The 21,920-nt window shown below is 37.6% G+C and overlaps 1 long non-coding RNA gene across 2 annotated transcripts; it reads left to right on the plus strand.

Annotated features, from left to right (window-relative positions):
- Window positions 1-518: 518 nt before the first annotated feature.
- On the plus strand, window positions 519-20,772 carry LOC121824107 (uncharacterized). 2 transcript variants are annotated; one of them, XR_013045913.1, is made up of 4 exons: window positions 519-3,726; window positions 12,398-12,473; window positions 16,956-17,019; window positions 20,126-20,772. It is a non-coding gene; the product is annotated as an uncharacterized LOC121824107 (long non-coding RNA). The 2 variants fall into 2 exon arrangements; XR_013045914.1 differs by lacking the exon at window positions 16,956-17,019 and having other exon boundaries at window positions 521-3,726.
- Window positions 20,773-21,920: the final 1,148 nt, after the last annotated feature.

The following is a 21,920-nucleotide window of genomic DNA, read 5'->3' on the forward strand; positions in this document are numbered from 1 at the left end:
TTCTTGGTGGTCATCCCATGGTACTGGCATCTCCAAAATGCTGGGGTCATCAGCTGCAACTTGACTGCACTTTCACCAATAGACTCTCATAGGTTCTCTCCATGGTGCCAATCCTCAACTTCTTTGCATGACCCCTTCAGTCCTGGCCCTTCAACTGTCACTGAAGCTGCACCTTCACCAATGGCTTTTCCTGACCTCTCACAGTGCCAAACCTTAGCTGCTCGCTATGACCCCTTTATGCCTTCAAAACCAGTATTCCCTGGGTGACTCTTACACATTTATCAAGTTCAGTACAACCTCAGCCACCTCTGGAACACAGCTTCTCTGTGCTCCCAGGAAACACTTCCCAGAAGATTTCACCTCAGTGATGCTGGTCTCTTCTTAATCACCACAAATTTCTTAGCTCCAGCTGAACAGCATCAAGTATCCCAGCAAAGCAAAGTTTCACTTTAGTAGTTCTGGTATCTTGTTAATCACAGCTAATTCTACAGTCCCAGCTAACCAGAACCACAGAATCTTAATTCAAAATAACAAATGGCCCCAATAGAGTGTTTTAAATTCCCTCTGAAATTTTGCAAGCCAAGCTCTCAACATCTTTATCTTCCAAGTTCCCACAGAACATCCCACAGAGCTCTTAACACTCAAAGGTTCTTCTAGCCAAAGTTCCAAAGTCCTTCCACAGTCCTCCCCAAAACATGGTCATGTGTGTCACCGCAATACCCCAATATGCTGGTACCATTTGTCTTCTATTGCTATGCTGAACACCATGACCAAAAAGCAAGCTGGGAAGGAAAGGGTTTATTTGGCCATAGTCCACCATTGAAGGAAGTCAGGACAGGAACTCAAGCAGAGTTGGAACTGGAAGCAGGAGCTGATACAGAGGCCATGGAGGAGAGCTGCTTACTGGCTTGCTTTTTCTGGCTTGCTCAGTCTGCCTTCTTATAGAACCCAGGACCACCAACCAGTCCAGGGATGACACCATCCATCATGGGCTGGGTCCTCCCGCTTTGATCTCTAATTGAGAAAATGTCTTCCAGATAGATCTCATGGAAGCATTTCCTCAACTGAGACTCCTTCCTCTCTGACTCTAGCCTGTCAATATGGCACACAAAACCAGCCAGTACATAAGACAGGAGGACTTCATATTTCCATATTCTAATAGTCTTTTGTGGGGACCTCTGCAAACACTATTGTCAGCAGAGTAATGATCCAAATGAGGTAAGAAGGAAGTCTGGTTCGACATGACTCAGTAGCCTGTGTTGGTTCATGCTTCTAGAGTGTAACACTGGGCAGTTTATTTTAGGCATATTTAAACACAGCACAATTTTGGAAAAAAGTTTCCTGATGCTAATTAACTCAATCCCATGTGTACAACAAAGCTTAAGACATGTTTACATTGAAACTCTTTACAAAATACATATGCCTTTTTCCATAAAGATGGGGTCTATTGATTCAGAAATAATGCTCAAGATAAGAGTCTAGGAAGAATGGCTAAGATAAATATAATGCCTGTGGGAGTCAGGAGTGGCCTGGTCCCAAGGTAACATAGAAGTCACCTAGGCTGTTGTGGCATCTTCTATAAGGATGGATTTTATTGACTGAGAAGCAATGCTCAAGATCTAGGGAGAGAGAGTCTAGAATAAACAAACATAGTAGTCTTGGGAATTCCGATGAATTCTGGCCCTACAGAAAGCAAAGATGACCAGGTTATAAACTATGTCCACTTCCAGCTTTATGGATGTAAAAGCAGGACTATATCTCCCACATTGAGGAGACAAGCCTTTGTGTTTAGTATTCCTGGTTTCCAGGTGCTCATTTGTGAGCACAAGGACCCTGTGCCCTCTACAGTACTTGATTTTGTTTGACTAATTACCATTGATCTGATAAGTGTTTAACAATGAAGTACTCCATTTTAATTTGAATTTTCTGGTTCCTGGTGGTGATGTGCTCACTAGTCATTTCATTTGTCCTTCATACAATACAATAGTGTATTTCTATCCTTTGCCCATTTTTAATCTAAATTTCTTGACCATATCACTGATAAAATAGTTCCAATGTATACTCTAGATATTAATCCTTGGTCAACATGGCAAAATATTTAGTTATGTTATTAATAATAATGGCTGATGAGATCAGGCACATTCAGTGCCACAGCTGTAGACATATCCCAGCCCTACTAAAGAGCTATCAGCAGTTGATGGCTACTGAGGAGAAAGACTCACTCTCCATTGAGAACGTGGCTGTAGATAGGTTGCTCATGGCCATATACTGTTCGCAGAAGGGCAGTAGTCATTTAGTGGATTATTAATAACAAGTTTTTAAAATGAGGGAACAGGTGTTTTGGGTCTCTGGTTCTTCCAGTCTGCCTGCTACTTTCCTGAGCCTTAGGTTTAGAGGTTGTATTCCAGACACACAAGGTGGGTGTGGGCACCCCACGGTCACTTGCTCTCTGCATTTTCACTAGGTGTGTATCTCTGTGAGAGTCTCCTTTATATGATCATTTTAATAGTACATTTTATTAAAGTATAATTACATAATGTCCCCCTTTTTCTTTTTCACTCCAGCTCTTGTGATTATGGTCTGTGGTGGTTTGAATGAGAATAGCCCCGTGGCTCTTATATTTTAATGCTTGGTTCTGAGTTAGTGGGCTATTTAGGAAGGATTAGGAGATATGGCCTTATTGGAGAAGTTATGTTACTGGGGAGTGGACTTTCAGGTTTTAAAGCTCGCCATTCTTGGCTAGCTCCCCCGCTCCTCTCTGTCTATCTTATGGTTGTCTTAACTTGCAAGTTCTCAGCTAGTGCTCTAGCTGCCTGCCTGCTACCATGCCCCCACCTAGATGGTCACAGACTTACTCTCCAAAACTGAAAGCAAGCCCACAATTAAATGCTTTCTTTTATAAGCTGCTTATAATGTAATATCATAACATTAATTAAAACATACTCAGATGGCTCTAAGACAGTAAATGTTACTGTTTCACTGTTATGTGATTAGTACAGTATATTAATATTGAATTATTTACTATTATTATGTTCTGTAGTATGTAATTCTTCCCTTTCATCCTTAACAATATGATTGTTATTGCTGGAGTTTAACCATATAACATATGGACTCTGAAATCATTCATTCTTTATCATTCTCTACACTTGGAGTCTACATTAAATTAAAGTCATCCACTTTTAATGTAAAAAAGAGACACACGATGAATAAATAAAGCATGTAATTAATCTTTCACAACTATCCTTTAACACAAAGAAGACTGTCAAATTATCTCTCGTGCCATTCATCACTGTCCTTTGTTTTCTGAGAAGAGTGGAGAGGTGTCCTTGATCCAGGTAACATGGCAGGACACATTTGATTAGTTCCTAGAGATACATATGAAAATGCCAAAAAAAAAAATACTACTCTACATATTTTAGTGCCTTAATTAGATTCTTTATTCTTGTGTTTCCTCTTCTGTTGCTCTTCTGCTATGGACCCCAGCTGCTTAGTGCTTTGGTAACAATGTATGACAGTACTAGTGGATACCGGGTCTCTAAACTAGAATTTAAGTCCCTTATCTAGTGATAAAAGATGTTTGACTTTTCTCCATTCTTTTTGCTCTAAGGTCTGATGACTCCTTATTACGGCTTCATTTACTACCTTGTAATCCCAACCAGGAACTTGAATTTAAAATCATGAGGATAAACAAAGCGGATTTGGGAGAACCATTTGGACAGAGTTAAGGTACTTTATGTAGCATCTATGACAATTAAATAAAACATATGTGCAAGATAACACAGAGTACCCACTTAATACTAATTGGTTACTGTTTCCTCCTTCTCAAAAAAAATCTCACTTTTGTGTCTTTTTGTGACCTATATTTACATCGTCTCCAACAGTTAAAAATCTTTACGTATTCCTTGGAGCCAACTCACATGTCACTTACTTAACTAATCATCCTGAGATTATCATTAAAGAATTTAGTTAGATAGTTAATTAGTTCTTTGAGGATAGTGACATTATTTCCTATAAACATTTCTTAAGAACAAGAATACAATGAGAACTCCAATTTTATAATAAATAATATCAAACTAGATCATGAGTTTGAATGTGGAGTCAGACACACTGGCTATTATAAGGTTCAATTTGTATTCAGTATAAGTCAAAATCTCAGTATGAAAAGTCAGCCAAAGGCCAGATTGTGGAGTGTCACTTATCAACCCAGCATTTAGGAAGAAGGGCCAGAAGGTTCTTGAGTACAGACTAGCTTGGACTATGTAGAGAGACTCTCATGAAAGGCAAAAACAAACTGAAAAAGCAAATTAAGGATCTAATATCAAAGGGGATAAGCACATGATTAAAGCACATACTCATAACTTAGAGTTGTTAACTTAAACCTACAACTTTCAAAATTAAAACTAGAGTTGGGTATTGGCCTTAAAAATGAAGCAATAGGGGATAAATTAATCATAGTCCTCTAGAAGAACAAATGATAGAAGAGATATCTAGAAGATAGAAATCATAGACACTGCCTGTCTCTCAATGGAAAGGCCAAGAATCCATGAAGTTGGTTGTCTCAGCTGCTCTTCAGTATTTCTTGGAATCCCAAAGAAGTAGGTCCTCATACCAATGAAGGGACGCTTCAGCAGCAGGACAGATGGACTTGCCAGTAAGAATGAGGGCATGCAGGCACAAAAGTGTCCTTCTTCCTCGTCTGCCACACCAGAAAGTGGCCCAGATTTAGGGTGTGTCTCCTGATATCAACTGATCCAGATTTAGAGAGGGCCTTCTCACCACCAATAATACAATCAAGAAAAAAATCCCTTACAGATGTGCCCAATTGCTTAGGTTTAGTCGATTCCAGAAGTGATCGAGTTGACAACCAAAATTAGCCGTCCCAGGGGTTTAGGAAGATGACTGGGGGTGTGGGGAGGTACATAGCTCCTGTGTTGTACCAAAAGACACTGAGGGAAAAAGTGTCAATTCTCATGGAATTCCAGGCACAATGGATTCCAGTTACAATGGGAAGTGTAATCCATGTAGTAGTTAAAATAAACTGGAATGCATAAACTCCATGTACTTTTGGCCTCTTAACATAAAGAGGACCGTTTCCTCACTGTGAGGAGCAACTGTGACTGTCTTAGGGTGTCTATTGCTGCAATGAAACAACATGACCAAAGAACAAGTCGGGGAGGAAAGGGCTTACTCAGCTTACACTTCCAGATCATAGTCCATCATTGGAGGAAGTCAGGACAAGAGCACAAGCAGAGCTGGAACCTGGAGTCAAGAGCTGATACAGAGGCCACGGAGGAGGAGAGCTGCTTACTGCCTTGCTTCCCACGGCTTGCTCAGTCTGCTTTTTTATAGAACCCAGGGCCACCAGCCCAAGGATAGCACCACCCACCCATGGGTTGGGCCCTCCCACAATGATCACTCAGTATTTCCTCAACTGAGTCTCCTTACTCTCTGATGACTCTAGCCTGCATCAAGTTGACACACAAGACCAGTGAGTACAGTGACCAACCAGAAAATAGCCATTTCCAATTCCAATATCAATACTACAATCTAGATCAGTGATATCAAACACTAAAAGTGTCTTCTCAATATAGACTGATTTGTATCCCCAGAGCCCACTGGCTCTGCATTAACTCATCATTTTAAGCCATCGTTTTCTCTTAAACTAGTCGTATTACACACACCACAGTCAAAGTAAAAATTCTAATGCTGTTGCAGTTTCTTTAACAGACAGAAGTACTGGAGATGGTATAAAATTATAAGCAACTTACAAAACTATCTTGGAAAGCACCACTTACCTGGTCCTTCAAATGTTTGTTTAATTAATATGATTTTAGTGGTAACAGTTACATGCTTACTGAGAGCACTTAATTAAGAAATACAATGATGAAATTAGTAAAGATACTAAAGGAAGCCATCTGGATATTCAGACTCTCCACCCATAATGCCTGTGTTCATGTTGTGTTTTTAAAGTACATCTAGGAACAATTTAGAGAGCTGAAGAGAGCTGATAGAGCAATACCAGATGCACTTTCCAAGCTGATTATGAAGCAGATGGTTTTATGATCACAGTTGTGTTGTAAAAGGTGCTATTCTATTATGTAAGATTCACATTTATGACACATGCTCCTCATTTAGCATAGTTCTCCTGTCAGAGTATCTCACACACTTCTTTCTTCACATCTGTTCAGTAAGTGTGCAGACTGATTCTCTTAGGAGGAGGGATGAATTTCCCAATTACATTGTTGAAAGAATGTTGTGTACATCGCCCTAATTTTCATATTGACATGATGACATCAGTGCATCTCACAGTACAGACAAGGATGGAAAAGCAACACAGATGTTTAAAAACCACGCTGGAATGTATCCATCTTACAAAATCTATAATCCATGTAACTAGTAAGATTTCATATGGCCATTTTGTTCTTTGTACAAAAAAACACTACAAGGTTGTTTGAGGTATGAGACAATCTAGAAGTAAATCTATATTAAGAACTATAATCAAGATTATTATCCTGAGAATCCTAAATAATAAATAACATCTGCCTTTACTTAACAATAATAGAAAACAAGTGTCTCCATCAAAATGGGGATACCTTTTTGAAGAAACTAATTGGGCAGCTGTGCCTTTTGTTTATACAGTAAATTTTATTTTTTTTTACTATTTTCAGATGCAGTAAAACTGCTAGCATAAGCTTTCCTTTTCAATAAACTCAAACTTACGTGTCTTTATAACCTGGCACTCTTCCCTGCCTAATCTGTGGAAGTAAATTAATTTCAGATCTTAGTGGGCTAGTGGGAATAATCCTACAATCTCAATTTGCTAGATTAGTGCTACTGGAAGAAAATATTCATTCAATTAGCTTTTCTTAACTACCTACAAATGTTCCTGGAATTGTCCTTGGGAAGAAAAATATAAGTGGATCCTTATACTTGCCTTCAATAATGAGGCAATATACATGTTTTTAAAGCCAGAAGAAAGGGGTTTTTCTTTTTGTTTTTTTGTTAGGGGCCAAAGGAAAATATTTAATTCTGTGTAGATAAAAGTTTCCTTTCCTTGTCGATCATGTCTCCTTTTGGCAACACAAAAACTCAGCAGCATCATAAAGTCCAGTCAACAGCTTGAACTTGGCACCCCCGTCCCTCCACCCCCATCAAACTACAGAATGGCAATTACATAGTTTAATAAAAATAGCAAAGTTAGTTACAAGTTTTCCACAGATAACTTAGCATCTGTGGCTTGGAGCTTTTACAATGACAAAATAACTCATTTTTTTTTTTACTAGCCCATACCAGAAATGGGAAATTTTTCTCTATATACTTAGCTTTACTATCTAAATATTATCTTTCAGCAACTCTACAGATGACCACTTTCTTGTGTTTATTTTTCTTCCCACTAGAATACATGGGCACAATGTATTTTAGACACCCTTCCCCCTCCCTCCTTCAAGTCCCCTTGTGTCTCCACTACCAGGCCCTCTTGAATTCATATTAGTATTGGCCATATCTACATGTATGTAGAACTTGTCCGTGAAGAAGCATTCTCCCTTCCTCTCAGTCATTGACTGCCTATCGTTTTTCATTTAGGGTTGGGACCCTATGTGGCAGGAGCCATGTGACTTCTTTGAGGAACAAGGCCTGAAAACAGCACAATGGCTCTTCTTATGGCAAGACCCTGGAGATCCTAGGCCACTTGGCAAAGACAGTTTGCTGTCTTTTTGGACAGTTTGCTGCTTAAATCCGGGCATGACCCCAAGAGCATGTGTGCTATCTGCTCTCCTCGCTTTCACTATGCTGGTCGTACTGCTAGCCGGAATGAGTCACAGTAGGTCATGAAGTTTAATATTACATATTTGCATAACTGTTGTAGAAAAAATGACTTTAACAATAAGAGTTTTAAAGAAATGTTATTGAATAGATGATATCAAGAGTAAATGGGAACAGTCTAGGAACAGGGAATGAAGCAGAATCATAGAAACCCACAGTCCCCTCATTTCTAATAGCTGTGCCAATACCCTGAGACATTAAGAGAAATAGACATAAGGACAAGGGATAAACAGTGCCAACTATTAAGAGTAAGTCTCACAGTTATATTGCCTATAGGATAAATAGAAAAAACCTGGTAAGCCCCAAGAGAAGATAGAATAGTACAGAATGTAGAATGGATTGATCCAGCTTCGGCTGGTGAGTTGATTGTGAGAACTCAGACCTTATCAGATATAAATATTAACCATAAGAGACAAAACTGTCTCTCACTCTGCATGATGCTGTAACTGCAAATTCTGCCAACTGGGCACACTGTTGTGCCTGTAGGAGTCTGTGGGAGACCAGCTCTGACCTGTTCCCACCTGTCGAAGAGTTCTTGGGTGGAGGAGAGAGAAATGAGAAAATATCAGATAGAAAGATAGACCTAGACGAAAAAAGAAAGAGACACAAGATAGCTTTGAGAGGGCCTGGGTCAATATCCAACAGCCTCAAAATTTATTCAAAATGGCTTTTTTATAATATGCCAAGTGGAGAGGCAAAAGACCTCCTCCTTGCAAGATCAAAGCACAGCCAAGTGTGGACCCTTCCAAACACCTGGTAACCACGCCCATGGCAAAATCATCTCCTTATGCACCCTGCTGGGTAAAGCAAGCTCAGACTCTCTGACTCTGAGTAATTTGGGCCCCCACATGTGCCTAGCCAGAAAAGTTCCTTTGTAGCATGCAAAAATGCTTATGCTTCTAACAGAAGAGATATAGATCAAAAAGGTAATGGATACCAGTGGGAAAGCTGGGGGATGGGAGAGGAAAGAGGAGAGGAATAAACTGGTAATTATTGTAAACGTTTTTAGAAACTTATAGGAAGGAAAACCGATTGTAAAATTGTTCATGCAAACCATCAAAACTGTTTAAATGAAGACAGCCCAGGCTATCCAAGGCCACTTGTTTGAACAACAGATGGTCACAATCTCTTCTTGGTGCTGACTTCACACATCCATCCCAGGTCATCAAACCTGTCTGGAGCAAGGGATTCCCCACATTCATAAAGAGAATTAACTACTACCATGTTGCTAAGTTGCTAATTTCCAACTGCCTTCTAAGTACTGATCCTGATACCCACGAGTAAGGGTAGCTCTCACACTTCATCAGAGACACTCCTCTTTGCAGTGGACAGAAGCTATTATAGAAACAAGCGTGGGTCAAAAAGGAGAGAGTAAGTAACAGTCCCATGTAGGACATCTATAACACAACCTCAACAATGAAAAGGGATATTGAAAGTTCTTAGCTCATAGCCGTGATGAGGGAGGAGGTAAATACATTGAAACTGATTTAAACACTATGCACATATATCTGTATCAGACTGTGCTGGCTAGTTTTATGTCAGCTTGAAATAAGGCAGTGGTTCTCAGCCTGTAGGTCACAACCCCTTTGGGGGTCAAAAGACCCGTCCACAGGGGTCACCTAAGACCATTGAAAACACAGATATCTACATTACAATTCATAACAGTAACAAAATTATACTTATGAAGTAGCAATGAAAATAATTTTATGGTTGGAGGTCATCATAACATGAGGAACGGTATTAAAGGGTTGCAGCATTAGGAAGGTTGAGAACCTCTGAGTGAGAGTCATCAGAGAGGAGGGAGTCTCAATTGAGAAATGCTTCCACAAGATCGGGCTATAGTAAATCCTGTAGGGCATTTTCTTAATTAGTGATTGGAATGGAAGGGTACAGCCCATTGTGGGTGGTGCCATCCCAGGCTGGTGGTGTTTCTGGGCTTTATAAGAAAGCAGACTGAACAAACTATGGAAAGCAAGCCAGTAAGCAGCCTCTGCATCAGCTCCTGCCTCCAGGTTCCCACTCTGAGTTCCTGCCCTCTCTGCTTTTGATGATGAAGTGTTATATGGAACTGTGAGTAAAACAAACCTTTTCCTCCCCAAGTTGCTTTTGGTCATAGTGTTTCCTCACAACAATAGTAACCCTAACTAGGACATAAGCATTACCTGGTGTTCCATTAATGTTCATTGTTATGTTTTATGTATATTTTGAAAGCACATTAAAAATGCCAAGTTGGGAAAGGATGGTGCTGCAGAGAATGTGCTGCATTTTACGGGGTGCCTGGGTCACTCTCCTGTGGGTAACCCCAATAACCTCATTGTTCCACAAAGTGAGACTTTATAGAATTATCCCTCCATTCTGTTGCTATCTGGTTGCATAGCTGCTTGTTCTCATATACAAGAAAAGGTATACATTGTAACTGTGGGGAATTCTTTTATACAATAAAGAACTGTTTCATAAATGGACATTTATATTTGGTATTATATTCAAACACTCTTATGTCATTAAACTCTTCTTACAGAGGCTGAGGATGTGCAGTGATACACTACTGCTACTAACCTATTAACTATATTAAAAGTATTAACCTTATGAAGCTTTCTCATGTCAAACACAATATGGAAATTAAAAAGTATAGTTACTGCTTGAAAATTAGAAAATAATGTCACATTCATTTCTGTGGATGGACCTTTAATTTCACACTGTTGCAGAAGATACTAAGAATCTTGAGTGCAAAGTAATATTAAAATATAAAACTGTAGCTTTTGGCTTCCATTGTTTATTACTCTGCTAATTTCATGAGTCCACTTTTTTCTCATTTCTGTTTAGATAAAGAAATCTACACTGAAAGCACATAAAATCACTTAATATTAAAATACTACTAAATTCATAACCTAAACTGGCATTTGTCAAACTACTTCTGTCGGTATATGGTTAGCATTCCGTGAAACATTCTCACAGTGTCAGATAAGTTTATTTCACCTGCTAAACTGTGCCCATCTATCTTTACTTCAGAGAGTATTCACTTACAATATTAACCCTTTGGCCTCTACAGAATATTGAGGAGTTTTGTTATATTTTGATTTTCAATTCATTATTAGTGTTTTTCTTATCATTGACTGGGTGTATGCTAAGCAAAACATAATTATGTTTGGCCACATACAAAATAATGAATTAAAAAGCATCTGTAACCCAGAATCCATCAGCTTCTTTCACTTAGACTCCATTTGTAACCATGCACTGAGGCTCTTTTTTTTAAAAAAAAAAAAATTTATTTACTTATTGTGCATACAGTATTCTGCCTGCATGTGGGCCTGCACACCAGAAGAGGGCACCAGATCTCATTACAGATGGTTGTGAGCCACCATGTGGTTGCTGGGAATTGAACTCAGGACCTCTGGAAGAATAGCCAGTGCTCTTAACCACTGAGCTATCTCTCCTTGTATCTCAATAGTGAAAACAATGGAGGCCCTCTAGCATGAGAGTCTATGTTGCTATAAAATAGTGCTTATCCTTCCAAGAACCTCATGACTACATAATTACAGAACCATTAAAATATATCTCTGAGCCAGACAGTGGTGGCACACGTCTTTAATCCCAGAACTTGGAATGCAGAACCAAGCAGATTTCTGTGAGTTCGAGGCCAGCCTGGTCTACAGAGCAAGTTCCAGGACAGCCAGGACTGCTATATAATAAAAACTTGTCTCAGAAAAACCAAAAAAAGAAAAAAAAAAACACTTCATCTCTTGTTTCATTCTAAGAGCAAAAACTGTACCAATCCTACTTAAAACTGATTTTTATTCTGATAAAGACATATAAAACATATATGATCAAACATATATAATCAGATACCACATCCAAAATCTAAAATAAATTAGGTCACCAAGGAATAAATGTTATATTTATATAGTTTTATATATTTTATTATATATATAGTTATATATATATATATATTTTATATATAGTTTTATAATTTCTTCCTTTCAAGTCTTTTAATTGCTTATTTTTTTCTTTTTTAAAAATAGTGTATGTACACACACTACATATATACATGAGAAAAGGAGTTAGACATAACTTCCTTCTCTCCCTTACTTTCTTTTTTTCTCCTATAATTAATTCTATTTTTACCCAGACAGCTTCATTTCTACTCTCATGTTATGACATGTTATAAATATATGATTTTATGTGTATCTATAAAATCTAGGAACTGTAAATGTGAGAAACCCAGTATGTATCTGTTATACTGCTTTTATTAACATGCTATCACTATCTCCAGTCAAATCCACTTCTCTGCAAACAATGTAACTTTGTTCTTTTTATGGTGAAAAATTCTACTGTACAGGTATATGGCATTTTTTTTTTTACCCAATCCTTGGCTGCTGGACACTTGAGGTCATTCCATAACTTAACAATTGTGAATAATGCTGGAATAACCATGGTGCACAAGTATCTCTGAGATAGATGAACTTGTAATTCTCCAGGGTAAAAAATACAACAGTATAAGTGGACCATATTGTCAATTGATTTTCAGTTTTTTAGAAACTTTCATAGTGACTGGACTAATTTATATTTTCACCAGCAGAGTATCGGGTTCAGTTTGGTCCACATCTTCATCAACATTCATCATTTTCTTAATGACTGTCATTCTGATTGGGGTAAGATGGATTTGCATTCCCTGTTGACTAATATAGTTGTATATTTTTTCATATATTTGTTGTTTGTTTATATTTCACCTTTTGAGAAGTGACTATCAATTCCTTGGCTTTTTGTTTTAGTTGGGTTGTTTGTTTAGTTCAATTGTTTAGTTTGGGGTTTTTATTGCTTAGTTTTTGAGTTCTTATATATTTTAGAAATGACTCTCCTGACAGATGTACAACTAAAAAGGTTTTCTCTCATTCTTTCAGCTGTCTTTTCACTCTATTACCTGTTTCCTTGGTTGTACAAAAGTCTTTTCATTTCATAATGTCCTATTTGTATATTATTGGCATCATTTCTCAAGCAACCCAAATCTTATTCAGAAAGGCTTTTACCTATGGTTCTAGCTTGACATGTTTTCTGTAATTTCTTTTCTAATTAGTTTCAGACCTTCATTAAAATCTCTGATAAATTTAAAGTTGATTTTTGTGCAGTGTGAGAAATAGGGCTCATTTCATTGTGCTATATTTGGACACTCAGTTCTACCAGAATCACTGTTGAAGAAGTTACCTTTTCTCCAAGTGCAGTTTTGGCATATTTGTCAAAAATCAGTTGTCTATCATTGTGTGAGTTTATATCTAGGTATTTTTGCCTATTCTGTTGATGTATATGTGAAAGTTGTTGACTATTGTATGCTAATTTTATATACTGTCACTTTGCTGAAAATGTTTTTTTCAGTTTTGTGATAGAGTCTTTGCAGTCTTTCTTATTTATAGAATTATATCATGTAAAAATAAGGATACTTCTTTCATCTATTAAGAGAAATTAAATTCACTGGTACATAGGTGGAGCTGAAAACAATCATTCAGAGTGAGACAACCCAAACCCAGAAAGACAAATGTCTCATATTTTCTCTCATCTGTGGATGTTAGCGTTAAATCTCCAGATATGTGTGTTTTGTGTCCATATCCATAAAGGTCAGGAAATTATTAAAGGGCATGGGGAAGTACATTCGAGGGTCGGGAGATAGAATGAAAGGTATAAGGGGTTAAAAGGCAATAGGAAGGATTGAACTGAGGTGAGGGAACAGAGAGTAGAGTAGTGGGGGGAGTAGATAAAGAGATTAATAACATGAAAGAGCTTTTGGAAAAATTGGAAACCTACTGATGGAGAAGCTTCTCCCTAAATAGTAAGGGAGCCAAGCTTTCTGTATGGCAGGCTACCCTATAGGAAGAGGTCTTTGCTTTGGGAAGCTGCATATATTTTTAGCTGTCCCAGATATATTTGTCAGGGTTCTCTAGAAGAACAGAACTGATAGAATGAATATATACAGGATTTTATTACAGTAGTTTACGGGCTGTGCTCAAGCTAGTCCAACAATGGCTATCTACCCACGGAAAGTCCAGGATCCAGTAGTGGTTTGGTCCACAAGGTTAGATATCACAGCTGGTCTTCAGTATACACTGGAATCCTGAACAAGTAGGTTCTGGTGCCAGTAAAGAAATAAACTTTCTAGCGAGAACAAGGGCAAGCAGGCAAAGAGCAAAAGCTTCCTTCTTCCATGTCCTTCATATATCCTGTCACTAGAAGGTGTGACCAGATTAAAGGTGGATTGTCCCATTTCAAATGATTTAATTAAGAAAAATCCATCACAAGTGTACCCAGTCCCTTAGGTTTTAGTTAATACCAGATGTAGTCAAGTTGACAACCAAGAAAGCCATCACACGAGATTTTCAAATAATAATAATAATAATAATCTGTTTACATGTCTCATAAAAAATGAGTGAGGAGGGAAACTCTCAGTTCTTCAGTTATTAAAGAATCATCTTTCTAGGATATTGTAGACTGAGAAAATTCTACTTGGAAGGTTCAAAAAATGAAACCAATAGAAATCTTGGATGGAGGAAGATTTTGATACACAAGAAGAGTTTGGTGGCTCGGTAGCTAACTTTATGATGTTGAACCATCTAGGACCTACATCATCCAACGAGATTTGGCTTTCAAACAAGATGAAAAGATGTGCAGAACTCAAAGATAGGGAATGCCTTAACTAAGCAGACCAGTGCTTCTTTTAGATTTTTGGAAAATGATGGTGGAAACCTACTACTTCATATAAAGAGAGAGGCTGCATGACTACTGTCTCTGGTTTGTGGAAGAGAAATCTCAAGGGATTGGAGCAGGGAGGGGCTGTTGCTCCCTTTATCTTGCAGAATTAAGAGAGTATATAGCATATATCTACCATCCTCTTTTGACTGTTGACAATACTGAGGTCCTATATGATAAAGCGACTTTCCCAGAGATTCAGGGTTAATAACTTTTAGGATTTTTGATAGAAATGGAAGCATTATGACCCATAATATATGGCTCTTAAATCTTGATGGCAATTCTCTTGGCAGGATCTAACTGTTCATCAAATTTTAGCTTTTTCAATTTGGGAAAGTTATCAGTACATAAATTCGAAATTCTTATTTTCAGGTTTAGGTAACATGGAAGTCAAAAGGCCAAGTTTCATAATTAACTAATTTCTGAGTTTTAATACAGGTTCATCTAACCTACTACTTAAGCTGTCTTTATGATTACAGTGGTATAAATTTTATTCATCTTTCAACTCTTATGGTCCTGAATACTGAATTCTGACTTTGCTATTTCCTATTCATAATATTCTCAATTTAACAGATACTCAGTCCCAATTTCTATTATATTACTTTAGGAAGCAAATTTCACACAGTAGTCTATGTTAATACCCAGGATATTCTGCTAGATGCCAACAATAAAAATGGTAAAATCAGACATAATTTATGCTGACAATGAACCTAAGAGTTTAATGGGGAGTAAAAGCATTTAATATGGATATTAATGCTATAAAATTTTAAAACTTAAGAAAAATAACACAGTCTAATAAAAACCACAGTAAAGACTGTTAACAAATATTTTAACTTACTGAGCATAGGTCAGACATGGGGACCTATGGGCTTAAAAAGGCCATAATATAGTAATACTAAAATGTAATGAATGGTCAGGGAGCTGGAATGGCAGGCTACCATGTCAGACCTTATACAATATGAAATATAAATGGAGATATTAAAGGTTATAAATTGGATAAGCAACATAATCTCCTTTAGAGAGAATGGTCTAGTGGCATATAAAACTAGAATTAGGAAGATCCTCGGTTTTCTAGCAATTTCTACCATGCAGGCAAGATATGATGAGTATAGATAATAACACAGAGAGAAGGAATGGATTTGAAAGACATTTCACTGCTTTTTGAAGGCAGCCAACGTAAGATAGGTTGCCCCATGACAGGTACTGGAAATGAAGGAACTTATTCACAAGCCATGACAAACATACCACTGAACAGGTGCAGCCAAGTGCTTAAGAGGCAGCAGTCAATTGATTGTGAGCATCTCTCTGAGTTTACTTCCATACAAAGATTGTTTATCAAAGACAAGAGCTGATATTTTTAAAGTGTACAAATGTATTACTAAAATTCGGCAGGAAAATTGAAGTAACCATTTAGAGCATCGCCTGCCAAGTACCTGTTGGCTTTGCAAACTATTACAATCTATATAGTGTATAAGGAAGGAGAATTTCATCAATGACCCTCACCAGAAGCTCATAATGCATATTAATAATAAAATCAGATTGATATTTAGTATTATTGTTGATTTTATATTCTCCACAGAAGCCTTTCCCCTTCCTTGTTCCCACATCTGGAGCTAGTCTCCACATAACTCAGTCTTTGGTTCTTTGTTACACTATGCAGTTTGTTGTTTAAGACATGATCAATGAATAAGTTTTAACCTTAGCACTATTGACAGGTGGGTTATGTAATTCTTTGTGGAGTCAATAACAATCATGTGGTTGTTAAGGAAGGATGTGAAAAATCCGCTGTAGAAAATTCTACTATTCAGCAATGATTCTAAATTAGACAATGATACACATGGGAGACAGGAAAAGAAGTCACTGAGGTCATTGTTTTTTACAGCTGAGAAATACTCCATTGTGTAAATGTTCTACATTTTCCTTATCCATTCTTCAGTTGAGGGGCATGTAAGATGTTTGCAGGTTCTGGCTATTATGAATAATGCTGCTATGAACATAGTTGTGGTGTGATTGAGCATCCTTTGGGTATATGCCCAAGAGTGACATAGCTGGATCTTGAGGTAGATTGATTCCCAATTTTCTGAGAAACCACCATATTGATTTCCAAAGTGGCTGTACAAGTTTGCACTCCCACCAGCAGTGGAGGAGTGTTCTCCTTACTCCACATCTTCTCCAACATTAGTGTTTTTGATCTTAGCCATTCTGACAGATGTAAGATGGTCTCTCAAAGTCATTTTGACTTGCATTTCCCTGATGACTGAGGATGTTGAGCAATTCCTTAAATGTCTTTCAACCATTTGAGATTCTTCTGTTGAGAATTCTGCTTACATCAGTACCTCATTTTTTAATTGGATTATTGGGTATTTTGATGTCTAGTTTCTTGAATTCTTTATTTGCAGGCAAATGGATAGAACTAGAAAAAAATTCTGAGTGAGATAACCCAGCCCCAGAAAGACAAACATGGTATGTATTTATAAGTGGATATTAGGAGTAAGTATAGGATAACCAACCTACAATCCAGTCTCAGAAAAGCTAGATAACAAGGAGGGCCCAAAGAGGGATACATGGATTTCCCTGGGAAGGGGAAATAGAAGAGATATCCAGGGTAAACTGGGGACAGGAAAGGGAGAGTGGAGGAATGGGAACTTGAGAGAGTGGGTGGGGTGGGAGTTGGGTTTGGGAGGCAGGCTGGGGGAGGGACAGAGAGGTAGAGTAAGAAAGAGACATCTTGATGCAGGTGCATTTCAGGATTAGAGAGAAAACTGGAGCCAGGAAAACACCCAGGAATCTAGAAGGATAACTCCAGTGAGGATTCCTTGCAATAGTGGAGAAGGTGACTGAACTAGCCATCTACTGTAATCAGATTGGTGACTACCCTAATTGTCATCAGAGATACTCCACCCAGTAACTGATGGAAACAGGTGCAGAGATCCACAGCCAAGCACTGGGTGAGCTCCAGAAGACTTGCTGAACAAAGGGAGGAGGGACTATACAAGCCAGGGGGGTCATGATGAGGAACCCACGGAGATAGCTGACTTGAGCTTGCAGGAGCTCATGGTTTCTGGACCAAAAGTTAGGGAGCCTCCATGGGGCCTCTGCATGTATGTGACAGTTGTGTAGCTTGATCTCTTTGTAAGTTCCTAGCAGTGAGTGCAGGACTTGTCCTGGTGCTTGGCTGGCTTTGGGGAACCTGTTCCCCATGCTGGATTACCTGGCACAGCCTTGATGCAAGAGAAGGAGCTTAGTCATGCCTCAATTTGATGTGCCATGTTTTGTTCGAGCCCATGGGAGGCCTGCACCTTTCTGAATGAAGATGGAGGAGGAGTGAGTGGGGAGAGGGGGTAGATAGAAAGCAGGGGGAGGGGGCAGGAGGAGAGGTGGGAAGGGAAACTGTGGTTTAAATAATATAAATAAATAAATAAATAAATAAGAGTCGCTGGCTCATCCCATTCTTTCAAAATGACTTAATCTTGCAAATAACTGGACTGGCAATCTTTACCTAGACTACTGCATCACAGTTTAGTATCTAGGTCACTGGTGATCATGACTAGAGGGTGTTAGCATGGCATTAACACAGGAAGTAACTGATGCAGTAATGACTTCCAAAGAGAAGATACAGAAATAGTAGTTGACTTCACAAAATGAATCAATAATGATCAATTCTCTCCGTGTCTCCCCTTAGAAGGCAGAGAGGAAGGTAAGTAACAATTGCACTAGCTCCTTCAGCTAGCCATCATGACTCCATCCATTTTATTCACAATTTGTTTTTAAGTTACTTTATCTTTCTTAATAATAAAATTATTTTATGAGTGCATATTAATTTTACAACATAATAAGCTTAACTATTACATTTTCATACATAAATATGTCATATTCACCACACTACTCTTTTTTGTACTCACTATGGTTAGGTACAAATATAGTACTGTATTATTTTTAAAATACTGTATTTTAAAAATACTCCTCTACTGCAGTATTTTTTTAAAGAATGGTACACTATTTCTGCTTCCCAAAAGTCTCTCTCTGTATCTCCCTTTCTTTCCTGTACATGAGAAAAATGTGATAATTTGTCTTTCTAAGTCTATCTTATTTCATAAAATTATCTCTGAATCCATCTGTTTTCCTAAAAGTAATACAGCTTCACTCTTGTTTATGACAAAATAAAACTCAGTTGCGAATATATAACTTCAGGTTCTTGAGACATTCATTCACTGGCAGGTACCTAGGCTGAGTCAATACTTTGTTATGATTAGTTCCATAATAAACATGGATGTGCAAGCATCTTTACTCTAAGACAACTTTAATTATTTGGGGGATATACAAGAAGTAGTGTCATGGGTTCATATGTTAACCGTACTTTTAAGGTTCGTTTTTGGGCTTTTTTAAGCCTCCATACTTGCTTCCATAGTGTCCAGAATAATGCATAATACCATCAAAATTGCTCAAGTGCTCCTTTTCCTAAACTCAACATCCTCACCACATTTATTATTACTTACTTGGTGACAGACATTCTGACTGGGGGGTGGGGTCTCTCCTGGTTTTGATGGACAAGTGACCCAACATATCTACAACAAAATTATTTTCTTTTTAATGATAACAAATTTAAAATGTTTTCTCTGAATAGGCTTTAATATCATTCAATTTAGTCTCTCCCAAATTTCTATCTTTATAATTGAATAGAATGCATCAAAAATTCTAAAAACTGGTGATGGGAATGTCATTCTGTACATTGTGAATATATGTTGCTCTGATTGGTTGATAAATAAAGCCAGTTGGCCTATGGCAAGGCAACTTAGAGGAAGATGGGAAATCCAAACAGATAGGAAGAAAAAGGAGAGGCCGAGGAGACGCTGCCAGCCGCCACCATGAAAAGCAAGATGTAAAATACTGGTAAGCCACAAGCCACATGACAAAGTACAGATCTATAGAAATTGGTTATAATTTAAGATATAAGAACTAGATAACAAGAAGCCTGCCATGGCCATAGTTTAAAAATACTATTAGCCTGTGGGTCCAAGAAGCTGTGGGACTGATGGATGAGAGAGAATTATCCTAACCGCGAGCTAGGTGGGGCACATAGAAACTTCAGCTACAAACTGGCTATTAATTTACACATCCATATTCACAGATATTTTGAAACATGCTTCTACTAGTTTAGTAAAATTCACAAGTTTTTTTTCCTCAAAAATACTTGCTTTGTTTCAAATTCAATTTTTTAAAAATAGTACTTTTATTTCAGTAGAAATGTGAGAAATATATTTAAGAAATTTTCACTTTTTAAATTTCTACATCTAACAATGTTTGGGAAACCTTTAGAAACTCATTAAAAATTCTTTATAAAATCTGTTCTAATGATGTGACAATGTCTTTTATTACTTGCTTTATTTAATTTCCTCTGAATTTCTTACTTAGGCTTTTTATAGAAATACTAGCCCTTTTTTTCAAACCTGAACTTAAACACAACCTACTCTAGAAACCTTCTATTCAAATTACTTTGCTTCCCCTATCATGTTTGTTGTGTGACTTTTCCTGGGGCAATGTAATTGCGTATTCTATTCACTCCAAACAGAACCAGCACAGACAGACCAAAGAAAGCCTTGCAAGTCCAGCTCAGTTCATTGGGTTTACTTACCGAAGCATGAGAAACTTAAAGGCAATTACATCACTACAAGAGGCCCGCCCCCGACGTGTGGGAACCGTCAGGCAATGGCATGACTAAAGAGTGTCACTCCAGTCAACTGTTTACTTCACATAATATCAGGAAGAAGAAGGGCCTCGTGAGGCTATCAGAGGCCTTCTGAGTCACGGGAGCCTCTTCCCTCCAGATGAGAGAATGTTAATAGAACTGGTTTCTACAAGGTCCCCTTTGGGTGGCCACAACTGCTTTGTTTCAACACAGACTAAGCAGCTTCACTATACGACTCCACTAGACATTTATACTACTCTTACACATGATAAGATCTGCCTTCCTGCCACAAAATTATTAAACACTATATTTGTCAATTTCTATTCTACTGAATATAACAAATTGTTTTGCAAATTAATGCTTAAAATGTTTATTAAACTGAATCAAAGCCTACTACTGTATTGAAAATGAATTGAAACTGGGTTTAAATGTTTTCTAAGCATAATTTTCAATTGCTATAGGCTTTGGTTCAGTAATCTTGAGCTTTATAGTGAGCAAATGTGTAAATAATAGACACTGCATATCAAATATATGAAGAGAGCTACAATTATTAAATGCATTATCTCATTAATTGTTGAATAATTGGTAATTAGGTGAATGAAAAAGAACAGCATGGTGTTCACAAATTATTAAAATGCTTTATATTCACCTCACATGGCTGTTACAAAACTGTTACCAATGACTGCAGGTGAGGAGCCTTGAACTGCCCCTGTTACCACCACGACCTTTGGCATATTTTTCATTCATGAGACATGAATCCTTCATATGGAATGTTAAGATCAAATGTAGTGAAAATAACCATTTAAGCTATAGAGAAGCAAGTAGTCTTCAAGTGTATGTTGGGTTTCCACTTAATCATCACAACCTGGCAGATTATTATTTCCATGTTTTGCCAGTAGAAATCTGGGTATACATTACTGTGAATATGTTTTATTACCATTGGTTAATAAAAAAGCTGCTTTGGCCTATAGCAAAGCAGGATAGAGCCAGGTGGGAAATCCAAGCAGAGATACAGGAAAAAGAAGGGCAGAGTCAAGAGCAGATGCCAGCGAGCTGGAACAACAAGATGTACTAGATAGAGAACAGGTATTGCCATGAAGCCATGTGGCAAAATATAGATTAGTAGAAATGGGTTAATTTAAATTATAAGAGCTAGTTAGTAACAAGCCTGAGCAATAGGCCAAACAGTTTGTAATTAATACTAAGTCTCTGAGCAATTATTTTTAAAGTGGCTGCAGGACTGGGCAGGACAGAAAAGCCTTGGTTTATAATACATGAATTCTGAAGTGCAGATACCATAGCTGTTAATGGGTAAAACTGGAGATTGGCATTTTATAATCTGATTCCAGAGCTAAAGCCCTTTACTACAACTATAAGTTGCTAACTAAGTATTGGCACCCTCACTTTATATATTGTAAAATTAAGTTTTATAAAATATTAATTAGCTTTTTTAGAATATTGCGATCTACAACTCCAACAATCTGATTTTTTTAGATTAGCAACAAATATAAAGTCATAAATTCAATCAAATTGTTCCATTAAAATTCAAATGAAACTTAAGCAAAAAATGCCAACTTTTGGAAGATGTTAAATTTGTAACTTGAATATTTCCTGTCTCCTACCATTGGTGTCTTCTTTAATATACTTATTAATTGAATCTTCAATAAATCTTGACAGT

This window comes from Peromyscus maniculatus, chromosome 19, assembly GCF_049852395.1.
Source record: "Peromyscus maniculatus bairdii isolate BWxNUB_F1_BW_parent chromosome 19, HU_Pman_BW_mat_3.1, whole genome shotgun sequence".
NCBI classification, from domain to species: Eukaryota; Metazoa; Chordata; class Mammalia; order Rodentia; family Cricetidae; genus Peromyscus; species Peromyscus maniculatus.